The following is a 26062-nucleotide window of genomic DNA, read 5'->3' on the forward strand; positions in this document are numbered from 1 at the left end:
CACTGAAGATCAAATTCTCTGTGACCAGAAGCATGAAAGGAAGTTGACAGTCTGTCTGCATACTTGATGGAAGGGTACTTTTCCTACCACTTTAATCAAGAATGGAATTTGGCCAGCCACTTGTCATCCCAGAGTGCTGGAAGAGAGGTCAGACTTATTTTCCCTTTTTTTTTTTAAGTCATCATGACCTCATAACTCTTTTTCATAGCTTTCTTACTGGAAGCTCTCTGTGCAGCATGTTTCATTTAATCCCCAATGGGGTGACCAGATACAAAAGAGGACAAGGCTCCAGTACCTTTGAAGGTCCATGACAAGCTATTGTTGTTATATGCCTTCAAGTCGATTACGATTTATGGCAACCCTATCAATCAGTGGCCTCCAGTAGCATCTGTTATAAACCACCCTGTTCAGTTCTTGTAAGTTCAGATCTGTGGCTTCCTTTATGGAATCAATCCATCTCTTGTTTGGTCTTCCTCTTTTTCTACTCCCTTCTGTTTTCCCATCATTATGGTCTTTTCTAGTGAATCATGTCTTCTCATGATGTGTCCAAAGTATGATAACCTCAGTTTCATCATTTTGGCTTCTAGTGATAGTTCTGGTTTAATTTGTTCTAACACCCAATTATTGGTCTTTTTCACACTCCATGGTATGCACAAAGCTCTCCTCCAACACCACATTTCAAATGAGTTGATTTTTCTCTTATCTGCTTTTTCCACTGTCCAACTTTCACATCGATACATAGGGATCAGGAATACCATGGACTGAATGATCCTGACTTTAGTGTTGAGTGATACATCTATGCATCTGAGGACCTTTGCTAGTTCTATCATAGCTGCCCTCCCCAGTCCTAGCCTTCTGATTTCTTGACTATTGTCTCCATTTTGGTTAATGATTGTGCCAAGCTATTGATAATCCTTGACAAGTTCAATGTCCTCGTTGTCAACTTTAAAGTTACATAGCTTCTGTTGTCATTACTTTAGTCTTCTTGATGTTCAGGTGTAATCCTGCTTTTGTGCTTTCCTCTTTAACTTTCATCAGCATTCGTTTCAAATCATTACTGGTTTCTGCTAGTAGTATGGTATCATCTACATAACTTAAATTATTGATATTTCTCCCTCCAGTTTTCACATCTCCTTCATCTTGGTCCAATCCCGCTTTCCGTATGATATGTTCTGCACATAGATTAAACTAATAGGGTGATAAAATACACCCATGTCTCACACCCTTTCCAATTGGGAACCAATTGGTTTCTCCATATTCTGTCCTTACAGTAGCCTTTTGTCCAGAGTATAGACTGCGCATCAGAACAACCAGAGCTGTGGTACCCCCCCTTTCTTTTATAGCATTCCATAGTTTTTCATGATCTACACAGTCAAAGGCTTTGCTGTAATCTATAAAGCACAGGGTGATTTCCCTCTGAAATTCCTTGGTCTGTTCCATTATCTAATGTATGTTTGCGATATGATCTCTAGCGCCTCTTCCTTTTCTAAATCCAGCTTGGACACCTGGCATTTCTTGCTCCATATACAGTAAGAGCCTTTGTTGTAGAATCTTGAGCATTACTTTACTTGCATGGGATATTAAGGATAATTACTGCATTCCCTGGGATCCCCTTTCTTTGGAATTGGGATGTATATTGAACTCTTCCAGTCTGTGGGCCATTATTTTCTTTTCCATATTTCTTGACAAATTTTTGTCAAAATTTGGACAGATTCAGTCTCAGTAGCTTGTAGCAACTCTAATGGTATGTGATCTGTTCCTGGTGGTTTGTTTCTTCCAAGTATTTTAAGAGTGGCTTTCACCTCACATTTTAAAATTTCTGGTTCTTCATCATACAATTCCTCCATGAATTTATTTATTTATATATTACATTTATACCCCACCTTTCTTTTCATCATAGAAACCCAAAGTGGCTTACATATGGTTCCCAAGCAGTCTCCCATCCTGGCACTGACCAGACCTAACCCTGCTTAGCTTCAGCAGGGTGCTGGCCACATCTGCCTTCAGACCATAGCCTGGGACCGTGAATGAATCTGTCATCCTCACATCTCTTTTAAAGAGTTCTTCAAAGTACTGCTTCCATCTTCCTTTTATTATACAGCCACAAGAGTGGCTGTATATTATAGCCAGTGTGGATTTTTTGCATTCTGCAATGTTAAATTGAAAATACCCCCATGCCATTCTGATGCTTCCCATAGGCTCTGCCCAGTGCCTACTCACACAATCCCCTCCCCAGGTCAGTTTCACCTATCCAAACATGACTGCACAGAAATAAATCCCATTGAACTCAAAAAGTATGTAAATTATCAAACCCACCCCCTTTCTCCTCTCTCCTTCCCCTCCCTCTCCTTCTCCCCCCCCAGTCAGTTTTACCTATCTTAAGCATGATTGCATGGCAGTAAATCCCATTGAACCCAATAAGCGTGCAAATTATCAAACCTGCCCTCCCCTCCTCCTTCCTCCCATCACCTCCCTTTTGCCCTTTCCCTCCCCTTCTTTTGCCCCTCCTCTTCCAATCCCATCCTCCCCCTCTCCCTCCTTCTGCTCCCCTCTCCCCTTCCTATCTTCTTCCCTCTCCTGTCCCCTCCGCCTTCTCCTCCTCCATCGTCAGTTTATTAACCATGACTGCATGGGAGTTAATCCCATTGAACTCAGTAAGCATGCAAATAATCAGACCTGCCTTTCCCCTCCTTTCCCCTCTCCCTTCTTCCTCCCCTCCCCTCTTCCTTCTTCCTCCACCCCTGCCCACTCCAGCTTTTCCTCCCTCCCCTCTGGTCAGTTTTACCTATCCTAAGCATGATTGCATGGGAGTAAATCCCACTGAACTCAACAAACATGCAAATGATCAAACCTACCATTCTCCTCCCCTCTCCCTCCTGCCTGCCTGCTCCCATCTCCCACCTCCTCCACTCCCCCTCCCCATCCCCTGTGGTCAGTTTCACCTATCCTAAGATGATTGTAGGGGAGTAAACCCCACTGAACTCAATAAGCATGCAAATGATCAATCCATTCTCAGCAAACTTGCACAGGATCCCATTTCTTATCTCCTGGATTAAAAAGCAGAGAAATTCACTAATAGGCAAAAAGCCTTGTGGTTTAAGAATGCACCAAATTCTTCCAAGCTACACAGGAAGTCGATTGGACTGTGAAAGACCAACCCAAATTTTGTTTGCATTTTGACAAATTTGTAGGGCAGTACAATATCTCAGAGAGGAGGTCAGGTCTCCTGCTCCCCTGGTGTATTCACTCTAGCTGCCCAATTTCCCTGCTTTTTAAAGTTTGATAGAAAAATCTGTGGGCTAACTGTGGGCTAATTGACTACACTTCCCAGGATTCTTTGGGACAAGCCATTCCTTACTTCCTAGATTAAAAAGCAGAGAAATTCATTAATAGGCAAAAAAAACAACTTGTGATTTAAGAACATACCTATACCCAACACATATTTCTAACCTCCTCTCTGAGATATTGTACTGCCCTACAAATTTGTCAAAATGCAAACACATGTTACCAAATTCTTCCAAGCTACACAGGAAGTGGATTGGACTGTGAAAGACCAACCCAAATTGTGTTTGCATATTGACAAATTTGTAGGGCAGTACAATATCTCAGACAGAAAGTCAGGTCTCCTGCTCCCCTGGTACATTCACTATAGGTGCCTAATTTCCCTGCTTTTTAAAGTTTGATAGAAAGATCTGTGGACTAGGTACATTCTTATACTGCAATTTTATTTGGCCTATTAGTGAATTTTATCTTGGTCCGTTAACGAGTTCCTCTGTTGATTATTCAACAACCCAACTCTTGGTTAAACTTTCCCTTTAATTTCTCCAATCCTTTGCAATAGGGCTCTTGTTCTACCATTTTTGTTGTCCTCTTCTATTTCTATACAGTAACTATTGTAATAGTTCTCTTTGTCCTTATGTACTAGTCACTGTATTGTTGCATTTAGGGTTCTAACCCTGTTTCTATCTCCCTTTGCTTTGCTTTCCTTCTCTCTTTAACCATTTTAAGTGTTTCTTCAGTCATCCATTGAAGTCTTTCTCTCTTTTTAATTAGAGGTATTGTCTTCTTGCATTCTTCCCTGATAATGTCTCTGACCAGTCCATAGTTCTTCTGGTTCTCTATCAACTAAGTTTAAAGCCTCAAATCTGTTCCTTATTTGATCTTTATATTCTTCTGGGATGTTATTTAAATTGTATTTTGGCATTATTTGCTTTGTTGTTGTTCTTTGGCTTTACTCCGATTTTTGATATTACCAGGTCATGATCTGTACCACAGTCTGCTCCTGGTTTTTGCAGAGAGTATGGAACTTCTCCGTCTTCTACTACCAATAATATAATCAGTTTGATTCCTACATTGACCATTTGATGATGTTCATGTGTACAGTCATCTGACAAGCTATACCTGCTGAAAGTCCCTCTGCTTAATTATTAAGATGCAGGAATCCTATCTTCTTTTGTATCTGGCCATCCCAAATTCCCAGGAGAGTTTTGTTATTGCAACTCTGGATGCATTATTGTGCTTTACTCACGAGCTGGGAAACTCTATTTTTTATGGCAAATCTACATGTAAAGGAATTCTGCTTTTTGAAACTCTTACACCAGTAACGACACAAACTTTTACTTTCAGCCACCTACATGCCATTAGACACATTTTTATCTTCACTGAAAGAGCCATGTCAGAATCACAAAATCCAGTTTAAGAAACTGCTGCCACCAAGCCTATCGCAAGCTTTACAGTGCAATTCTATCCATCTTTACTCAGAAGTATGTCTCATCATATTTTATGGGCCTTATTCCCTAGTTCGTGTATTTAGGATTGCAGTCTAGAAGTACAAAATAGATTGGGGGGGGGTTCTATTTGAAATCCAATTTCCCTCATCAATCTTTTCATGCAAGTGTGCAGGGTATCAGCATGGGCTCATATAAGGGGATTTGCAGGGAAGTGAACTGCAGAATTAGTACTACATCCCATAAAGGCAAACACATCCTTAAACAAAATCAGTGTGGTGTGGTGGGCATGTTTGTGTCTCTGAATCAACTTCCAACATGTGGACTATGCAGCCAGAACAAATGGGATCAGTAACTTAATTAACTTTTTTTGAAACATTTCTCCTAAACTGTTACTATTATATGCTGATACTTAACAATGATGCTATTGCAACAACCCTTTTAGGGCATGGGGCTGTTCAAATGCTGCAAAGCTAACTGAACTCAGACCTTGCTCCTATCTTTCTTTGAAGAAGGCAGTTACACTTTTATCCTTGGTAAAGTTTGTTCTCATTTGTATGCTAGCTGCTGGGGAATGTGATAACTTTGGATTACTAAGGAAATAAGCACTGAAAGGCTTGGTGGGAACAGAATGTTTTCTCAAATGGAGCTGCTGGCTGGTATCCTAGATTTCCCAGGACAGGGAAACTTGTGTGGGCTGTGTCATTACAGGAGCAGGACATTCAACATAGCATTTTTTTATGATAGTGAACTCTTTTTTTGCTTTTGGGGGAAGTCAGTGATGTCATGAGGAGGGTTAATATTCTCTTCTTGGTATGACCTCCCAGGATGGTTTTCTACATTATGAGATGAAAGACTATTTCATTGCTCCTCTTTAGAAAATGGAATGCAATGCACTGTCCTTTTCAGTTCCTGAATTAATGTGGTGACTGGCTCTTTTTAGGAATCCTGCCTATAACCAATGTTAGCGCTCTCTTAGCAGGAGACCATTGGGGCCACCACCTTGAGACTACAAAGTCATTAAAAATGTATCAACATTTGGGGCATTATGGATCCCAGGAGAAAAAGACTAGCATGATACAATGGAGACAGAAACAGATTTGCCTTGGCACTTAGGCTTTGGGTAAAGTTATTCTTGAGAAAGAATATGAATGGGATGTGCCGAGATGAACCTTATTTTGGGACCCGATATTACAGTTGCAATTTCATCTGATCCACACAGTCTAGATGTATAAGGTTTGGTAACCCATACTGATCTCTTTTTTTCCTGTGTATGCTATTTTTGACAGCTTTTCCTTCCTCTCTCCTCTTTAGGTGAAAAGAATTATATAGAGACGGTATCTGGCCAGAGAAACTTTGCTGACAGATGCTTTCTGAGATGTCAGAAAGTGCTGCACATTGTAGCCTACTGCTGAGTACATTAAGGGTATGAGGCCATTCTCAACACTTGGAATCATATGCTCACTCACAGGTTATTCCCATTTCTGGCAATGGTATAATGTTATGCTGGCAAAAGGGGTAGTATAAAGTCAATGGAAAGCCCAAAAGATCTGATCCCCTGACTTCCCACTCTGCTCACTTAGGCCTCCTCCAGCTGACCTATTTAATGAACATTCATACTTACTTGCTTGCACAAGGCTGATGTGAAAGTTAGATTATATCTAGTCATTATTAAGCATTTATCACTTATATGACAATGAACATTCATCCTGATTTGCTGGTGGGATGTTTTTAATCATTTGTTCATCACACACTTTTCAGTGACTTTCCTTGTCACTTTCCAAATCACAAGAATTCTAATTCTTTTTTTAAAGTGGATTTGTTGTGCTAGACAGTGGCAGCTGTAGTATTTTGACCTGATAGGGCTGCAATTTTTAACCTTGCCGTTTTCATCACAATAGGACTTGTACAGTACTTATTTTGGAAATTGTGCCATTATACATGTGCCACTGTCTCCTCACTAAAAATATTATTAATTGTATTGATTAGTTGCTTCCCCACCCCTAAATTGAAACTCTAAGTGACTTACAACATTAAAAACAGATAAAATACTTTAGGATCTTTTATGTAGTCTAGAACAGACTACATAAAAACAAAACCCAACTCCTCCCCACCTGACTAAAAACAAACAAAATTAACCTCCAAAGGTGTGGGTGAATAAAAATGTTTTTTACCGGCACCTAAAAACAGACAATGATGGTGCCAGGCGTTCCACCCTGGGGAGAGCATTCAACAAATGGGGAACTACAACTGAGAAGGCCTGTTCTTGTGTTGCCACCCTCCACACCTCCCTCAGAGGGGGCACACGGAGAAGGGCCTGAGATGATGAACACAGGGTCCAAGTTTGTTCACATGGGGAGAGACAGTCCTTGAGGTCCTAAGCTGCAAAAGGCTTTATAGATCAAAACCAGCACTTTGAATTTGGCCCAGAAGCCAACTGGTAGCCAGTGCAGCCATTTATTTATTATTATTTATTTATTGCATTTGTATACCGCCCCATAGCCGAAGCTCTCTGAGCGGTGTACAACAACATGTCAAAACTGATGTTGTATGTTCCAACTGTCTTACCTCAGTCTGGCCATTGTTCTGCACCAGCTGCAGTTTCTGAACTATCTTCAATAGCATCCCCATGTATAACTCATTGCAGTAATCTAACCTAGAGGTTACCAGAGTGTAGACAACAGAAGTTAAGCTATTCCTGTCCAGACAGGGACATAGCTGGACCACCAGCTGAAGCTGATGGAAGACACTTTGCACAACTGAAGCCACCTGGGTCTGGAGTGACAGTAGGGAATCCAGAAACACCCACCAAGCTATGTACCTGTTATTTCAGGAGTGTAACCCCATCTACAGCAGGCCATGCCCCACCCATCCGGTCTAGGGAACCACTCACTAACAGTGCCTCAGTCTTATCTGGATTAATTTTGTTTGTTGGCTCTCATCCAGTCCATTACCAAGGCCAGACATCAGTCTAGCACATCCACTGCCACACCTACAAATGTAAAGGAGAGATAGAGCTGCATATCATCAGCAGATTGCTGACAGCTCACTCCAAATCTCCATATGATCCCCCCCCCACTGTGGCTGCGAGCACACTAGTTGCCTACAGCAAAACATTCCATTGGCCACACCTGGAGGGGAAATAGTTTGATTTGCCAATCAGTTACAAAATCTCTTTGATTTGAAAAACAATAACACTCAAGCTGATCCCACCAGGTTTTACAGTAAAGAGGGGTGGGGACTGACTAGCATCATGTGTCCCCGTTTTCAGAAAAGAGGGGTGGAGACACACAGGAACTGGCAGAACAGTAAGCGTATCTCTAACATCTACATGAAACAACTGAACAAGGGATAGAACTGACCCCTGTGAGACCCCACACTGAAGGCTCCACGAACCCAAATAATACTCCTCAAGCACCACCGTCTGGAGACAGCCATCCAGGATGTGATGCTTTGCACATCTATGGATAATAGATCTTCCACGTAGGGCCAGACATAATTGACTCCATAGATCTTATTTAGAAATTAAGTCATACATGGCTTACATTTTTGTATTCATGTATTAATTACACCTGCACATTCATTGTCAAAAACTAAACACACATACAGAAAAACTTTTTAAATTGGAGGAACACTTCTTCCAGTTGCATGCAGTTTTCCTGCCCCCCAAAAATCAATTTAACTTTTCATTATCCAAAACATTTTTTTCTTTAAAATTAAAAAGACAAAGTATTCTAACCAATGGACAGAAATTGTTTCATTTGAGCCAGGGACATCAGGGTTTGTTTGCAAAGCATTGGTCAGTCATGAAAATCTTAAAGTAATAATCTCTGCTCATGTGCAGAGTACTTCACACCAGACTAATCATAATCAGTCTCTGTTATGTCTAAGATTAGGGAAAATATCATCCAAGTTTTGGGAAGGATGTGGGGCCACATCCAGGCAGGCATACTGCCCAAATGTTTCATTTTAGAAATCACTGACGAAACTCATAAAACTAGAAATAATAGCGCCAACATTTCTCTCCATTCCTCCAAATTGAAAATATTCTAACCTTAAGCCAGGGGAGGGGCTTGTTGAGAACAGATCCACACAACTTTTCTGGAATACTCTTAAAAATACTCTGGAATTACAAGTGGTTCAGATCAACCCGCCTTGCTCCATCCAGGTTTAATGAGTGAATGCAGGGAAATGATTAATACAGAGTTTGTGGCAAAACATATACAAGCCACCCACTATTTCTCTTTGCAATTCATAAAAATAAATGCAAAATAATTAAGATTTTTTTACAGAAATCTCTCTTGTGAGTTCACACACATACATACTAAACAAAAAAGCTCCTCAAAGTAGAAAAATGCTCCCCATTGCTTCTCTAGTCATCTATGAAGAGATCTGCCCAGCAGGAAACAGCACTGAGCATGTTCAGAACCAGGCCAGGGCTACTTCATAAGGCTGTTCTTGAAGCAGGTCTGATTCAAGCCTGCCTCCTTCCTAATCAGCTATGCTGGCTGAGCTAGGTAAGCATCATAACAGACAGAGAAGAAGCCTTCCTAGTAGGGATGACAACCAGATAGTCCAGGGAGGGACCTCTTTGCCATAGCTACACTTTTGGATTAGGATTAGCCGAGAGGTGCAGAAAGCTGATTGGCCAGAGAACAGGAGATTGCTAGAAATGCCTTCACAAACCTCTGTAAGTTCAAGAAATGATACAATTGTGTGTGGGGACAGAAAATATTTGTTCAGCTTTGAGATTTTTTGAGGGAGCAGGGGAAGTGTTTTAAAAAATTGTGTGACATTGTCATTGGGAGTGCTGTGCCCCACTAGCCCTGCTGAACCAGTCTCCACTGATGCTAGGGCAACAGAACCCTTCAGTCCACTTTAATTGTACAAACCTAAGTTCACAGTGTGAATCTCTCCCACAAGACAGTGACAGACTGGAAGTGCCCACAGCTTCAGTGGCAAATAGGATAGTAACTAATTCAGCTGCTAGTCACAGCATGACACCATTAGTATGGTCTATGAACCTCAAACAGCACAACATATCATCATGGGTGGTGTAGGATTATGTCATTCTGTTCTCATGCCTAGAGAAACTAAAACACCACATATCTTCTCAGAACCAGAGCTTGGAAAAGTTACTTTTTTAAACTACAACTCCCATCAGCCCCAGCCAGCATGGCCACTGGATTGGGCTGATGGAAGTTGTAGTTCAAAAAAGTAACTTTTCCAAACTCTGCTCAGAACTCTCATATACATCCAGTCCCAGCATTCAAATGGAACATCAAGCTCATTGCCACAATTGAAGATGCAAAGACAAAGGACCTCACGCAGATTAAACAAGGAAGACCCAACTGGGTTGGAGAAAACATACCTCAAAGTATGGACTCTGTACATATCTCATATTTCTTGGATGGCTGGATGCAAAAGGGAGCAGGACTCTTGCAGCTCTAATAGTTGTGTAGTAAATGGCTGAGTGCATTATAAGCTACACCTGCTGAAATGTTCTCTTCTTCACAGCTATTAAAGATACAGGAGCCCTGTCGTCTTTAGTTCTAACCTCCCACCCATCTACCTACCTACCTCTGCTCTTATTCCCTACAATATATGAAAACTGTGTACTGTAGATGTACAGTTGGCATCTTGGGTCCACCAGATGTTGCTGAACTTCAACCCCCCATTAGCCCCAGCAAGCATGGCCAATGCCCAGGGCTGATGGTAGTTAAAGTTCAGCAACATCTGGAGGGCCAAAGGTTCTCCATACCTGGTGTACTGGCTAAACCAGCCTTATCCAACCTGGTGCCCCCCAGATGTTTTGGATTACAATTCCCATCAGCACAGACAGGACAGCCATGCTGGCTGGGGGTGATGTGAATTGTAGTCTAAAACATCTGGAGGGTCCCAGGTTGGATAAGGCTGGGCTAAAAAAATCCTTCCTCACTCAGTAGGGTAGTATCAGTGTCTCCACACATGAGGGCACAGGGTAAATATGCACTGAACAGGCAGGAGGCCATTGGCTATGAGCCCACAAATGCAGGTAAGCTCCTAATGTACAACAATGAAGTCAATAAGAAGGATAGCCACCCTTGTGAATAAATAACTGCCTCTCCACTGCTCTTCCTATTGCTGCAAAAACTCTTTTTTCCTTGTCGGATGAGAACCAGCACAAGGAACAGACCATAAGTCACCTTGAGGCAGAGAGGAAGTACAACTCCCTAAGGATGTGTTAATGTTATCTCAGTGATGATATGATCAGGATGGAACATGAGGCCTGGAAAAGCACCTGGGTGGCAGCATTCCCTCTCATGCATTCAGATCTTGTGCTAGATCAACCTGCGAAGGTCTTCTTCAGTGGGTACTTTGGATTTTTGTTGGCTGGATGTTACTGAGCTCCTTTGGCATTTTTAGATTTTGTAGATAATAAATCTGACCTATAAAGTTGAAAAAACATATGGCCATCTGCAATTACTTAACTCTGTGTATAAAAGATATTCATAAATCCACTGTTCCTACAGAAACAAACACTCACCTATACCATATATCTTGCTCAGTCTTTTAATTTGGACTGGTGAATGAATGGTAAAAATCTAAAGTAAACTATAAAATAATCCAGTTAGAATGTGTTATAATAATAGCTCAGTTTTCTCCTGTAGATACATAGTCTTATATCACTCACCCTTGATAATGTGAGAGGCCTACAGCTTGGTAACATCTAGCCAACAAAAATCCAAGGTGCCAAATGAAGAAGACTCTCACAGTTTGAAACATGTTTGGGAAAGATCTAGTAAAGATCTAAATGCATGGAATGGATTAAGGATATTTTATTGCCATATATGATTGTTTTAAAAATGTTTTATGATTGTTAGTTATTATATTTTTATGTATTATATATATTAAAAATTACATTTATTACTTTAGGTGTTTTAATAGATACATTACCTAACCCAATTGAGTTTTTTAGAGATTCTCCAGGTTGGGTTTCTATCCTTTTTAGTTGTAATCAGCATTCCCTCTCAGTCATTTGAGGTGCTCCCAGATGAACAGCTCCTAGCCCTATTCTTGTATGGCTCTTTGCAAAAAACTATAAATGGACTAAGGATGGAAAGATCTGGTTCTCTCAGTTTCTTATTCTTCCAGTGTTAAACTCAGCTCTCTACATTTCTGCAGCAATCTGCAATTTTAAAAAAACAAATCCTAATGAAAATTCTCCACCATTATAGTGCAAATTTCTTTAAACACATTTTTGCAAGCCATTTCTCATACTTTTATGCCTTTTTGCATGTTATTTTCACTCGTGTATTCATTTTTTATGCACACTTTCCCCTAATATATGAATTTTTGTAAACGTTGATTAGTTGGCAAACTGCATCCCAAAATTCTAATCAATGCAAATTTTGAAGGATGGCTGTGTTTCAGTTCTCATATTGTTTTAGAAATTGTGAATTTAATAAATACTGCTTGAAATGCTAACTGAATCGAAATTGTTACCCATCCCTAAAGCGGACTTGCAATTGACTTGCCACGCCTCAGGAAGAATAGCACTGTCGGTGGGTGTTTATGCATGCACACATGGTTCTTGCTATGTTTTGTCCACATAGTCCTGTAGCAGGCAGCTTTAATTGATTCATCTTCCACCTTCCCTGACATTTGAAACAGCTGCTTCAATTTACCCTTTCATAGAGTTGTAGGGTTGGAAGGGGCCTATAAGGCCATCAAGTCCAACCTTTGCTCAGTGCAGGAATCCAAATTAACACATACCTGACAGGTGGCTTTCCAGGTGTCTCTTGAAGGCCTCCAGTGTTGGAGAGCCCACCACCTCCCTAGATAATTAGTTCCATTGTTGTACAGCTCTAACAGTTAGGGAGTTTTTCCTGATGTTCAGTTGAAATCTGGCTTCCTGTAACTTGAGCCCATTATTCTGTGTCCTGTACTCTGGGACGATGGAGAAGAGATCCTGGCCGTCCTCTGTGTGACAACCTTTCAAGTACTTGAAGACTGCTATCGTATCTCCTCCCAGTCTTCTCTTCTCAAGGCTAAACATGCCCAGTTCTTTCAGTCTTTCCTCATAGGACTTTGTTTCCAGTCCCCTAATCATCCTTGCTGCTATATTGTGAACCTGTTCCAGTTTGTCTGCATCTTTCTTAAAGTGTGGTGTCCAGAACCGGATGAAGTACTCAAGATGAGGCCTAACCAGTGCTGAAAAGAGGGGAACTAATTCTTCATGTGATTTGGAAACTATACTTCTGTAAATGCAGCCTAAAATAGCATTTGACTTTTTTGCAGCCACATCACACTGTTGGCTCATATTCAGGTTGTGATCAACAACAATTCCAAGATCCTTCTCACATGTAGTATTACTAAGCCAAGCATCTCCCATCTTATAACTGTGTATTTGGTTTCTTTTTCCTAGGTGTAGAACTTTTCACTTATCCCGGTTACATTTAATTCTGTTGTTTTCAACCCAATGCTCCAGTCTATCAAGATCACTTTGAATTTTGTTTCTGTCTTCCAGTGTGTTAGCTATCCCTCCCAATTTTGTATCATCTGCAAATTTGATAAGCATCCCCTGCACCTCCTCATCCAAGTCATTAATAAAATGCTCATTTTATTTATTTGTTTATTTATTTATTAAATTAATATCCCACCCTTCCTCCAGAAGGAGCCCAGGGCAGCAAACAAAAACACTAAAAGTACTTCAAAACATCATAAAGACAAAATACTACAACATATTCAAACAAAACGTTTTTCAAACATACTAAAACAAAACATCTTTAAAACATATTAAAACAAAACATCTTAAAAACATATTTAAAAACAACTTTAAAACTATCTCAAAAAGCAATTCCAACACAGACGCAGACTGGGATAAGGCTTCTACTTAAAAGGCTTGTTGAAAGAGGAAGGTCTTCAGTAGGTGCTGAAAAGATAACAGAGATGGTGCCTGTCTAATATTTAAGGGGAGGGAATTCCAAAGGATAGGTGTCATAACACTAAAGGTCCATTTCCTTTGTTGTGCAGAACGGACCTCCTGATAATATGGTATCTGCAGGAGGCCCTCACCTGCAGAGCATAGCGATCGACTGGGTATATAAGGGGTAAGATGGTCTTTCAGGTATCCTGGTCCCAAGCTGAATATGGCTTTGTAAACCAAAACTTGAACTTAGCCTGGTAGCTAAAAGGTAGCCAGTGCAATTCTTTCAGCAGCAGGGCAACATGTTGGTGATACCCTGCTCCAATGGGCAGTCTCGCCGTCACATTTTGCACTAGCTGCAACTTTTGTACCAACCTCAAGGCAGCCACACATAGAGTGCATTACAGTAATCCAGCCTGGAGATTACCAGAGCATGGATAACAGTGGTCATACTATCCTGGTCCAGAAATGGCTGCAGTTATCTTACAGGCTGAAGTTGGTAAAAGGCACTCCTATCCACTGAGGTCACCTAGGCCTCTAGCAACAAAGATGGATGCAGGAGTACCCTCAAAAACTACTAACCTACTCTTTGAAAGGGAGTACAACCCCATCCAAAGCAGGCAACTGACCAATTATCCAAACTTGAGAACCACCAAACCACAGTGCCTCTGTCTTGCTAGGATTCAGACTCAGTTTATTGACCCTCATCAAGCCCACCACTGAGTCCAGGGCTTGCACGGCCTCTCCTGATTAAGATGTTACAGAGAAATAGAGCTGGGTATCGTCAGCGTACTGCTGACACTTTGCTGCATATCTCCTGATGGCCGCTCCCAAGGGCTTCAAATAGATGTTAAACAGCATGGGAGACGAAATGGTACCCTGTGGCACCCCACAGCACAACTGCTATGGGGCTGAAAGACAATCACCCAATGCTATTCTCTGAAAATGATCCTGGAAATAGGATCAGAACTACTATAAAACAGTGCCTCAGATACCCATTTCACCAAGTCAGCCCAGAAGGATACTATGGTCAATGGTATCAAAAGCCTCTGAGAGATCTAGTAAGAATAACAGGGTTGCACTCCCCTTTCCTCCTGATAAAGATCATCCATCAGGGTGACCAAGGCCGATTCAGTCCCATAACCAGGCCTGAACCCAGACTGGAACGGGTCAAGATAATCTGTTTCATCCAAGAGTACTTGTAATTGCTGCACCACAACCCTCTCAATTACTTTCTCTAAAAAGGGGGTATTTACAACCGGGTGGTAGTTGTCACAAACCAATGGGTCCAGGGCGGACTTTTTCAGGAGTGGTTGGATCACCGCATCTTTCAGCAAGGCTGGAACCACTCCCTCCCACAATGATGCATTGACCACAGCCTGGATACACTCAGTCAAATCCCCTCGGCAAGCTTTAATAAGCCAAGAAGGGGAAGGGTTGAGAGGACATGTTGCGAGCAGTATTGTCGCATGCACCTTGTCCACATCATCAGGCCACATCAACTGAAACTGTTCCCAAGACATTGCAGCAGATGTTGCACTGGACACTTCACTGGGAACTACAGAAGATGTGGATGGGGCATCAAGATTGCTATGGAGGTGAGCAATTTTACCCTCAAAGTGTCCAGCAAGCAATTCACAGTGAACCTCCGAAGGGTCTAAAACTCCATTTCCTGGAGTTGATGTCAAAAGACCCCTGACAATATGGAAAAGCTCCAGTAGATGGCTACTTGAGGATGTGATGGTGGCAGAGAAGTGAGCCTTCTTCGTTACCCTCACTGCTTTTGAGAAGGAACCATTGATAAGCACTCTTTGAGTACAATTCTGTAGCCAGCTGTGGATCCATTTGATAGTTGTTCCATCCAGCCCACATTTAGCTAGCTTGCTAATCAGAATATCATGGAGCACTTTGTTAAACGCTTTGCTGAATTCCAGATATTTTATGTCAACAGCATTCCCACAATCTACCATAGAGGTTACCCAATCAAAAAAGGAGATAAGATTAATCTGGCAGAATTTTCCTGGGAATTGATGTCAGGGCCCATCTATACGACTGTATAATCTGCAGTGTAATTGCTTTGTGTCCTCATTAATTCACCGTCAACCATATGATGTTACAAGCTAGTACGGAGTTTTGCGTTAACAAATCCACATTAGAAATAACCCCCCAAACCTGATAAACTTTCCTAAATTGATAATCAATCTCATTTATGTCCGTGAGCTCGGATGCAATGTGACGGACTTTCCTGCAATAGGCAGTCCATGGGCCTTCCTCCATCATATGCCAAGCCCCGTCTCCTTCCCCCCACCCTCTGTCCATGCCTCCTCCTTTCTTACAGTTAATTGCTGCTTCTGGTAGTGAACCGGGTACTTCCTCCCTCTGGCTTCTGTAATTGTATCTCATTGGTGTTTTTTTTTTTTTTTAACATTTTGCGATCAAATGTAAAAGTAAATGTGTAATTAACATTTCCTCTTAAAAGCTATTTTGTGATATTATACAAACAATTCATTGAAAACACAGAGTTTAAAGGAAGAGGTTTTTAACTGAGCTTCCTTGGGCTGATAGGGGGAAGGGGGGGGAGAGGAGCAACCTCTTGCACTTTAATGTGGCATTGATTTTGTAGTTGATCCAGCAACAGGCAAAGTGTCTCTTTTCCTGCCCAAAAGCTGATGGGGTTGGGAGAGGAGCCAAACATATCAAAGAGCCCCAAATCAGGGAACGACTCCAGGCAGCGAGATCTCTCTCTCTCTCTCTCTCTCTCTCTCTCTCTCTCTGTGTGTGTGTGTGTGTGAGTGCACTCCCCAGAGCCTGAAACTGACTAATCTGGGTCCTCCCTTTGCTAACTTGAAACTGAATGAGTGATAATCTCTTGCTTTCTCCCAAGATGGGCTGTGGAGGATCTAATACAATTTGGGAGGAGGAGGCATGAAGAGATTTGGTGGGTGCACTGGACAGAAGGTAAGCCCTTTCAAAATGGTAACAGCAGGAGATAGTGGGAAACAATTGAATACGGAAAGGGATTTGCCTCTCAGTTCGACAAATTCAATGGAATCGGGAGTAACCAGAGGTTCCCATCCTTAGTGTGCACTATGTTACATGTAACAATACAGATGTTTATTTTGCTTGCACTTGGGAGGGGCATTAACGTTGCCCTTTTGCACATCCACAAACCTGCGCATGCGTGGGAATTAAAAAAAAGTTTCTGTGCTCTTCTGAAAAAGTGTGTGAAATGCTAATGACCATTATGGACCAATCACTGAAGTTGGGTGGATTTAGGGGAGCAGTCAATGCTAAAGCAAAAAGAAAAGAAAAGCCCACACATATGGATGCTTTATAAGTGGGTTTTCACAATAATCCGACCACAAAGAGGACATGTATGGATCTTGAGGCCACCAACCGAATATGGAAAACGTGGATTTTGGGGTTAGGTATGGATGGGCCCTAAGACTGACTGGTCTGTAGGTCCTAGGTTCTTCCTTCTTGCTCTTTTTTGAAGATATCCGGCATTTCAGCCACTCTGGAGGGAATTTCCCGTCCCCCCCCCGCATGTTTCAGAGGTTGAAAAAGACAAGAAAATACCTGTTGTTGAACTGTCTAGAGTGCGGTGGAGAGAGTAAGGACTTGATCTCATCACAGCACTAGATTGCAGAGAAGCCTGTAAGGTAGTGAAAAGACTTCCTACCTCCTAAGCTTTTGTATGGGTGGCTCTAGATGGGAGCCTTATGTTGCCAATGGGCCATTCAGATCTGATTTTCCTATGTGTGCAACTGGCAAATTGGCTTACACTTTTCTCAATTATATTTGTTGCTATTCCACCGATTCCACAATAAACTCTCGGCTGACAACACCCCATCGCAAAATGCAAGATAGATTCCTCTGTCACTTTCTCCTGTTTCAGGCTGTGTACGCATTCCCGTTTACTCAGCTTCCACTGTGTTACCAGTGCTGGAGTTTGAATCTGGGTACACATGATGTTATCAACAATGCATATGCATCCTGTTCTTTCTTGTAAAATACCATGGTTTGACACATTGTTAATCAAATTCAAATTCAAATACTTTATTGCAAGGCCATAGGCCAGCGCAGGTATACACAAATATACAAATTCAATACATTAAATATACAAATATGAATGTAGAAAAAAGAAATAGGAGAGTTGGGATAAAAAATAATTTTAAAATTATTCACAAACAACCAGAGCAATCAATAGATTAAAATAGATTATCTTTATTTATAATTAGCCTTAGTTTATTATTTGGAAGATAGTTCTGTAATAAATTTGGCTCTCAGTTTCTGGGCTGTTAGAGCAAATAGAGCTATCTTACACATAACTTGAAGATTTTGATCTGACATTAAAAAAACTATTTTTTCGTCATCCGTAATCAACCTATCTGCAACCAACCATTCCTGCAGAAGGTGAAGCCTTAGATCTTGATATATTGGGCAGTAGAGCAAAATGTGCAAGAGGTCCTCCTCATTATTATCACAAACACATTTTCTCAGGTTCTTGGGGATATTTGTTATTCTGCCCAATCTGCCAGCATTTGGAAGCGTAAAAAAACGAATTGCAGTAAATGCGTGTCTTAGGTTAATGCGAAGTGGCTGTAAAAGATATTGGGAACAGATAGAATCAGTTTTGAATCTCCAATACCATGGAGCTATACGGGAGTTGAGTAGGGTAAGTCTATCTAAGTATTTAGAGTGATTAAAAATCACCTCACGAAGCCTCTTATTTGTATCTATAGTATAGAATTGACGAGTAGTTAAATGATATCTGTGCAGCAGTTCTTCTATTTTACAACCCCAGATTTTGTGTGAAAAAGGGTGACAGATACATTTTAGTAGATCTTTACCTTGCATAGAGGTAAAAGTTCTCACAAATCTTAGAAGAGCTAAATGTATGTGGGCGCTAATTGGAGGGATACCAGTCTCCGCCCAGAGCATAGCTGCCGACGTTCCAGGTGGCAGGAAAAGTAGGCGCCTTAGAAAATTGGTCTGAATAGTCTCTAGGGTTAGAATTGTTGCAGCTTCCCAACCCCTGACCGGTGCACCGTATATTACATGAGAAATTACTTTGGCCTCGAATATCTTTAGGGCTGGCATGATCAAATTGCCCCCTACGGATCGATAGAATTTTAGGATTGCCCCAACATTTTTTGTTGCTAATTGCTTTATAAGGTGGATATGAGATTTCCAAGAAAGGGTATCTGAAAAGGTCACACCCAAATATTTGAATGTTCGGCATTGTTCTAATTTATGATTTTCCAATGACCATTGATGGTTCGCTGGTCTTTTACCAAAGGTCATGATTTTTGTTTTCTCATAGTTTATATTCAGCCTGTCTGTTTTGCAGAGTATGTATAGTCTTTTCATCATCTTTCTTAGGCCAATAGGGGCTAAAGAGAGTAAGACCATATCGTCAGGATAAAATAATGCTGATACCTTCCTTAGTCCGATAGAAGGGGGAAAGTATTGCTTATCTGAGAGATCTAGAATTATTTTATTTACAAACAGGTTAAATAGAAGGGGAGCTAGTGGACAGCCCTGCTTTACTCCTCTCTCTATCGGCATTGTTAATCAAATCAGCTTCACCAGAACTGGAGTCTTTAAGCCAGTTTCAAGTCAGTTGTAACCCTGGTGTGTACAAATTCCCAGATGGTGGAGGGAGGTCCTACAAGTGTGATGTCACACTTGTGCAGAGGTGTTGTGCGAGGGAGCCACCCACTTCCCATCCACCTCAAACTCCCTACCTGCAGATTTGGATTACTTAACTTCCGTTTCTTCTCTGTGACCTTCCCCTCCTCCTGCACTTGAAAATTTAAATGTAATGTGGCCCACCAGCCTCTTCACATCCCATGCCCAGCATATCAGACCAAGTTTTTTTTTTAAAAAAGGGGGGTTGTGTTTTCATTGCTTTGGGGGGGGCAGTTGTAGTGTTGCTGGAAGCAGCACAGCAAGTGCAGGGGAATCAATTTATGTATTTTTTTTTAACAAAAGGTAACACTTTTTGAGGGTGGCCAGCACCAAAACCTGTGTGGCTACCAACCTACAATTAGCCAGTCTTAAGTCTCTTTATGGTGGTAACCATAACCCCAAATTTGATACCCTATGTGCACAGTTTCGTGCTGATGCTGCCTGCCCATGTCCAGCATGTCATACAAATTTCCTCCAAAAATTAGGGTGGCTTTTTGTGTGTGTGTAAAGAGTTTCTGGAAGCAGCAGGCAAGTACAGGAGCAGGATAAGGAGCACCCACAGTGGTTTATGCATTTTTTTTAAAATAAAATTTTTCTCACTTACTACTACTGTGGTGACAGCAGCGGTGGCTGCAGCTTATCCCAGCGATGACAGCTGTGGCAGTGGAAGATGGGGGAAGGAAGCAGAAAAGCGCAGAAGTATTTTTACTCTCCTCACCGCCATCGTTGCTGGGGTAAGTGCTTTCATGGGAATGACAAACTCATCACTTTTGGAATTGCACATGTTACTATTAGATTTTTTTAAAAAAACATGGCAGATTTGCACAGGGTCATTAATGAAGATGCGCATGCACAGGGCAGGGTTGGGCGTAGCCTGGGAAGAGTCCCAAGGGCCTTATACAGAGGCCTACACAATGGAATGGTACCTGCTCCTTTGAAAGAGATGGTGGTATGACCACTCATGAAAATTCACTCCCTGGATCCAGTGGTTTATTCCAGTTACTGCCAAATTGTTAATCCTCAGGGTGTTTTTTGGAGGGGGGCAAGGTGATCAAGTGGGTGGTAGTGGTTGTTCAGCTGCAGATGCTCTTTCTCTTAGAGAAAACTGATTTTCTGGACCCATTTCAATCTGGGTTCAGGCCTGGGTTTTGGGGACAGAATCAGCCTTGGTTGCTCTTATGGATGAACTTCTCTGGGAGAGAGAAAAAGAGAGGGAGTGTGATTGTATTAATCTTGCTAGATCTTTCAGTGGCATTTGAGAGATGGGAGAAGCCTACACATCTGCCCCCATTTCCCTCCACAGTAGCCTTACCGACCTTGAAGCCTGTGAGTTTTGTCACTACTGGGGATAGAAAAGTCAGCTGTGGCTTTGCTTTCCCTCTGTTGCTACTATGGACAATGGGTGGAAGGTTTATGCTGTGGATTCTTGTGGGCAACACAATTCGTACTGCTCAGGGTGAGAGCCTGGATAGGGTGAAGAGTGAGAGTGAAAAGTGCTAAGTTGCTCAAAAGCCACAGAGTGAGAGTCTGTTGTCACAGAGTAAGGCCCTATTTGTATGAGAGACAGAGGGCACTGAGTGGGCTGGCAAAGGTGAAAAACGGGGTGGAAACTTTTGCTAAGGCCATGGGTTGTTTCATTTGTTTGAATGTCCTGTTTTTTCCCTCTAGGCATTTGGTTAAATTGGAATTTTAAATTTTGTCCTCGTAGTTTTGCTTGTCTACCTCATGACAGAATTGTTAATTTGTTGTTTATTGGACTTGTTTATATTATTTTGTGATTTTTGTATATTCTTTTCTTTGTTTATCTTTATTATGTTGTTGCTTGGTCTGGGATTGAAAATATTCAGTAAAGAGTGGGCTAAAAATACTGTAAATAAGTAAATATTTTCACTATGGAATTCTGGATTGTCTTGGTGGGTGGGCCAGAGGCACTGTATCAAGGTGGTCCAGCTTTTAGCTGTGGAGACAATTCCAGAGAGTAGCATTGAGGGACTGTGGGACTGTGCTTTGGGCTCCTGGCAGTTGAACTGTGGGCTATCACAAAGCACTATCTTGTCCCCAGTGTTATTTAACTTCTGTATGTAGCTCTTGGGTGCAAGCATTAGGATATGTGGTATAAGGTAGTTTCCCATGTTTCCATACCACTAGGAAGACTGCATAGATATGTAGGTTCTCTCCTTCCATTTTAACCATTTTTAAACCATTATATCAAAATGGTTAAAAAGAAATGGAAGATGGCTTTTTAGCTTCAGACTGCATTCAAAACAAGCAGATTTTTTTCGTTAGGGCTCTTCTTCTAGGTATAAGAGCCACAAGAAACTGAAACCAATGCCATATGTCCTTTGACCATTGGTCTTCCACAATACTGATGAGATTTGAACATGTTTTGGAATCCATTTTGGCTCCATCATGCTACTGAAAAAGGAAATACATCCTAAATTAACAAATGCATGATATAGAAACTAGTAAAGAAGTTCTTTCCTTTTCACAACAAGTGATAGAAACAATGCCCTTCATAGAGTACTCTCCAGAAAGCACTTTTACTGAGGTCTTGGTAATGCCATCAGTCAGTCCAATATCTACTTTAAGGTAATGAGTTAAGCAACTAACAGTGCAATCCAATGCATGTCTACTCAAAAGTAAGCTTCATTGGGTTCAAGGTAAGTGCATACTGCAATGCAGCCCAAATCCTGATGCACACAGTACAGGTTCGTAAGTGCAGTTATGGATATGCAGCAATTCCTAGCAAATAATGAGTAAGGACTTCACAATTTTGTGAAGTGTGTGCATCTGTTTTGGAATTGCTTTTTAATTTTTTTTAAAAAACCTTTTTTTCTAAACAGTATGTTTTTAAACCCTTTTTATTTAAGATGTTTTTAAAGCTTTTTAAAAAAATGTTTTTAAAGTTGTTTTGTTTTAAGTGTGGTGTAGTGGTTAAGGTGTTGGACTACGACATGGGAGACCAGGGTTCAAATCCCCACATAGCCATGAAGCTCACTGGGTGACCTTGGGCCACTCGCTGCCTCTCAGCCTCATGAAAACCCTATTCAGAGGGTCGTCATTAGTCGAAATCGACTTGAAGGCAGTACATTTTTCTTCTTCCATGGTGCTGAAACCCCAACCCCCCATAAGTCACAGATGGTCCCCCAAGTGTGACCAGCAGGGAGGGGTGCAGCTAAAGCCCCCCTCTTTTTGTTTGCGTTTGGGTTTTTTTTAATCCCCTTTTTCTACTTGATGAGCTTTTTCCCTGACAGCATGTTTCTTCTTCCATGGCGCTGAAACCCCCAACCCCCATAAGTCACAGAGGGTCCCCGAAGCATGCCCAGGTGACCAGCAGGGAGGGGTGCAACTAAATGCCCCCTCTTTTTGTTTGCGTTTGGGTTTTTTTTAATCCCCTTTTTCTACTTGATGAGCTCTTTCCCTGACAGCATGTTTCTTCTTCCTTGGCGCTGAAACCCCCAACCCCCAAAAGTCACAGAGGGACCCCCAAGCATGCCCAGGCAACCAGCAGGGAGGGGTGCTGCTAAACGCCTCCTCTTTTTGTTTGCGGTTGGGTTTTTTTAATCCCCTCTTTCTACTTGATGAGCTTTTTCCCTGACAGCATGTTTCTTCTTCCATGGCGCTGCAAACCCCAACCCCCCATAAGTCGCAGAGGGTCCCCCAAGCATGCCCAGGCGACCAGTTGTTTTGTTTTAAGTGTGGTGTAGTGGTTAAGGTGTTAGACTATGACATGGGAGACCAGGGTTCAAATCCCCACACAGCCATGAAGCTCACTAGGTGACCTTGGGCCACTCACTGCCTCTCAGCCTCATGAAAACCCTATTCAGAGGGTCGCCATTAGTTGGAATCAACTTGAAGTCTGTACATTTACATTTTTAAGGTCTGTTTTTATGATGTTTTAAAGTGTTTTTATTTGCCTCCCTGGGCTCCTGCTGGGAGGAAGGGCTGGATATAAATCAAATAATAAATAAATAAATTTTAAAGAAACAATACACAAAATTGCATCTATTTACCAGAGAGAGGCATGGATTTTTCCAGAATTTTCAGTTTGGCACTAAAGCAGGAAAGCTCCTGGCTCCATGCACACCAGTTATTATTGATTTAATTTATATCTGCCCTTCTTCCCGAGGGAGTTCTTCCCCAAACAAAGACTCAGAAGATTCTGTTTTATCTCCTTCCTTCCAGTACTCTGCAAGCAGAGTCACAGCCTAATTTAAAAATGCAACCCTCTTCCATATTTTGGCACTAGTGTGGATTGCCAAAATAACCCATTTTTCTGCCAAGTAAGACTGGGGTGAGCTGTCCTATTGGGATCTGACAGGACTGGCTCTCTGATCCACTCTCCTTTCTGTTTTCTCAAGCCAGAGTGTAAAGTGGAGTAGAAATGTGCTTCAAGTCATGTTGTATTGTTTCCCAGAAACCCTGCACGAGACCCCCCTCCCGGCAACCAGACCCAGGGCAAAAAGTGCACCTTCCTAGCTATGGGCCTGCCAGAAAGAATGGAGTGGAGCCATAGGTCACTGGTAAGGCACGTGCAGTGTCCCAGATTCAAGCCATAGCATGACAATGTAGGACTGGGAAAGAGCCTCCTGGGGAGCTGCTGCCAGTCAGTATAAATTGGGGGGGGGAGATCTGTGGTTGTTGGATTTTAATTTCCATCAGCATGTCCAGGTTTCATGGATGATAAAGAATAGTTCAGCAAGATCTGGAGGGCCAAAAGTTCCACACCCCTGATGTAGATGGCACAGAGCCAGACGGATCAACTGTCTCAAACGGTATAGAGCATTGTATGGTCTTAATATTAAATCTTAAGCCACGGTGGGTCTGGACTCTGGATATAATGTTTCAAAGCAGTTAAATCGATCATGTTCTCTGAATGGTAGAGGAGTGCGAAGCAGCCTATTAGTAGAATGCTCACATTAATCCCAACTAAGTCAGTGTTTCTTACAACTGTAGGTGTGCACAGGGCTGGGAGGACTGTTTGGACTGGGCCTCAAGCTCAAAGGGGGCCTCAACTTGAGACTTGTTTTGGCATTTGGTAAGTTTCACAACTTGCTTTTGTGTGCATCATACCAAATGTGAACCACTCACCTGAGAGCTGCAAATTTAAGCAAGTAAGAGATGTGATTTGGTAAAAACATATTTGTAAACTGATGCAGATTTTGTCATCTTAGAGTTTAAAATGTTAATATAAAATGATATTGATTCTGTTGTCACGAGTTTAGATGGTGATGAGCATGTCCTCTCAGAGCAGTTGTTCATATAAACTCCTAGTAGTTTTGTTATAGCTAGGGGCCTCAAAAGCAGGAAGTGGCCCAGTCTTCTCTAGACCTCTGAGAGAGCTGGGTGTGCAATATCAACAGAGGAAGGAATATAAATTATACATCCCACTGGTAATAGATCTATACACTCTCAAGGTGTGAGGGTCATAGACACTGGGATCTTTGAAAGGTAAGAATGGATTTGCAGTTCCTGACAGCTACAGGCTAGTTATCTGAGGTTGGGGTGTGTGCACTTGTGCAAGTAGAAGCCACATGAATCAATGACCAAAGAGGAACTACTTACTAATTTTTATTTTGATTGAGAAAGGCACAGATGAGCTAGTGAATTTTGAAACACTAAACTGACAAATGTTTTATGATTTTTGAACAATGTATTAATACTATGAAACCTTCCTCCCTCCCAAATACCTAACAATAGTGTGCACGATATAAGCTACAAAGGAGCTGTATAAATCATGTTGGGGATTGGTGGAGACTTCCAAGGAGTATACTTACAAATTTTGTCATGGAAGTCAGCAGGATTTGGACTGCTATCTAACCTACTGGAGAACCTGTGCCCCTCCTGATGGTGATGGCCTCCAGCTCCCCTAAGCTGCAGCCAGCATGGTCACAGGCCAGGGCTGATGGGAGTGGTAGCCCAGCAATACCTGGATGGCCATAGTTCCCCACCTCTCCTTTATGCTCATCTTAGGCACAAGATCCTAAGCAGTATCCTGATCAAGATTTTTTTTGGTAAAAGTAATTAATGATGAGGTTAAGAGCATGTTTCATGTGTGTATAGTGGTCCGATTATAGTAATTTAAGAGAATCCTGAAATCAGATCAATTCTAGACTGATTCTGGAACTCCTTCCCACGGAAGTGTGCACACTCAACAGTTCAGCATAACTCCTCTTTAGAAGTTTAGGCTTCCTTTCTAAAAATCAGATGGCTTTTGAACCTGCAAGTAATCCTTGCACACTTCCACTTAGTAATCTCATGCTACAGGAAAGGAAGGATGCTGGGACACCTTCCAATCCACTTCCCAGTATACTCAATTTGGAAAACAGGGATGGAGAGCCTGTGGCTCTCCAGATGTTGCTAGGCTGGCTGGGGCTTATGGAAGTTGTGGCCTTCCATAGGTTTTTGGACTTCAAGTTCCCCATCCCTGCCTAGCATTTTGAACTTGAACACCAACAGCCAAGTATTCCTATATGAGTGTTAATTATGAAACCTTACATGGGAGCCTAACTAAGACACTTGTATTCCAACCCTATACATATATTTTTTCTTTGGCAATGTCCTATTGCTTCAGTAGGAGTGGAAATCTCCCCCCCCCTCAAATCAAGAGTGATCAGGAGTGCAGACCCAAGCCAACTTTCATGAAATAAGCTCCACTGAAACTGTTAGAATGCTCTGGGAAGCAATTCCTGTCTCCCCCCATGCAAGATGACCACACCAGTATCTATTAGTA

At 41.8% G+C, this 26062-nt stretch overlaps 1 long non-coding RNA gene across 1 annotated transcript in view; it reads right to left on the reverse strand.

Moving 5' to 3' along the window:
* Nucleotides 1-10182, reverse strand: part of LOC133386651 (uncharacterized) — a 32251-nt gene extending 22069 nt beyond the window's left edge. Inside the window, exon 1 of the long non-coding RNA XR_009763233.1 lies at nucleotides 10099-10182. This is a non-coding gene — a long non-coding RNA (uncharacterized LOC133386651). The remainder of the gene's footprint in view (nucleotides 1-10098) is intronic.
* Nucleotides 10183-26062: the final 15880 nt, after the last annotated feature.

The sequence above is a fragment of the Rhineura floridana genome, chromosome 6 (genome assembly GCF_030035675.1).
Source record: "Rhineura floridana isolate rRhiFlo1 chromosome 6, rRhiFlo1.hap2, whole genome shotgun sequence".
In the NCBI taxonomy this organism is placed as follows: Eukaryota; Metazoa; Chordata; class Lepidosauria; order Squamata; family Rhineuridae; genus Rhineura; species Rhineura floridana.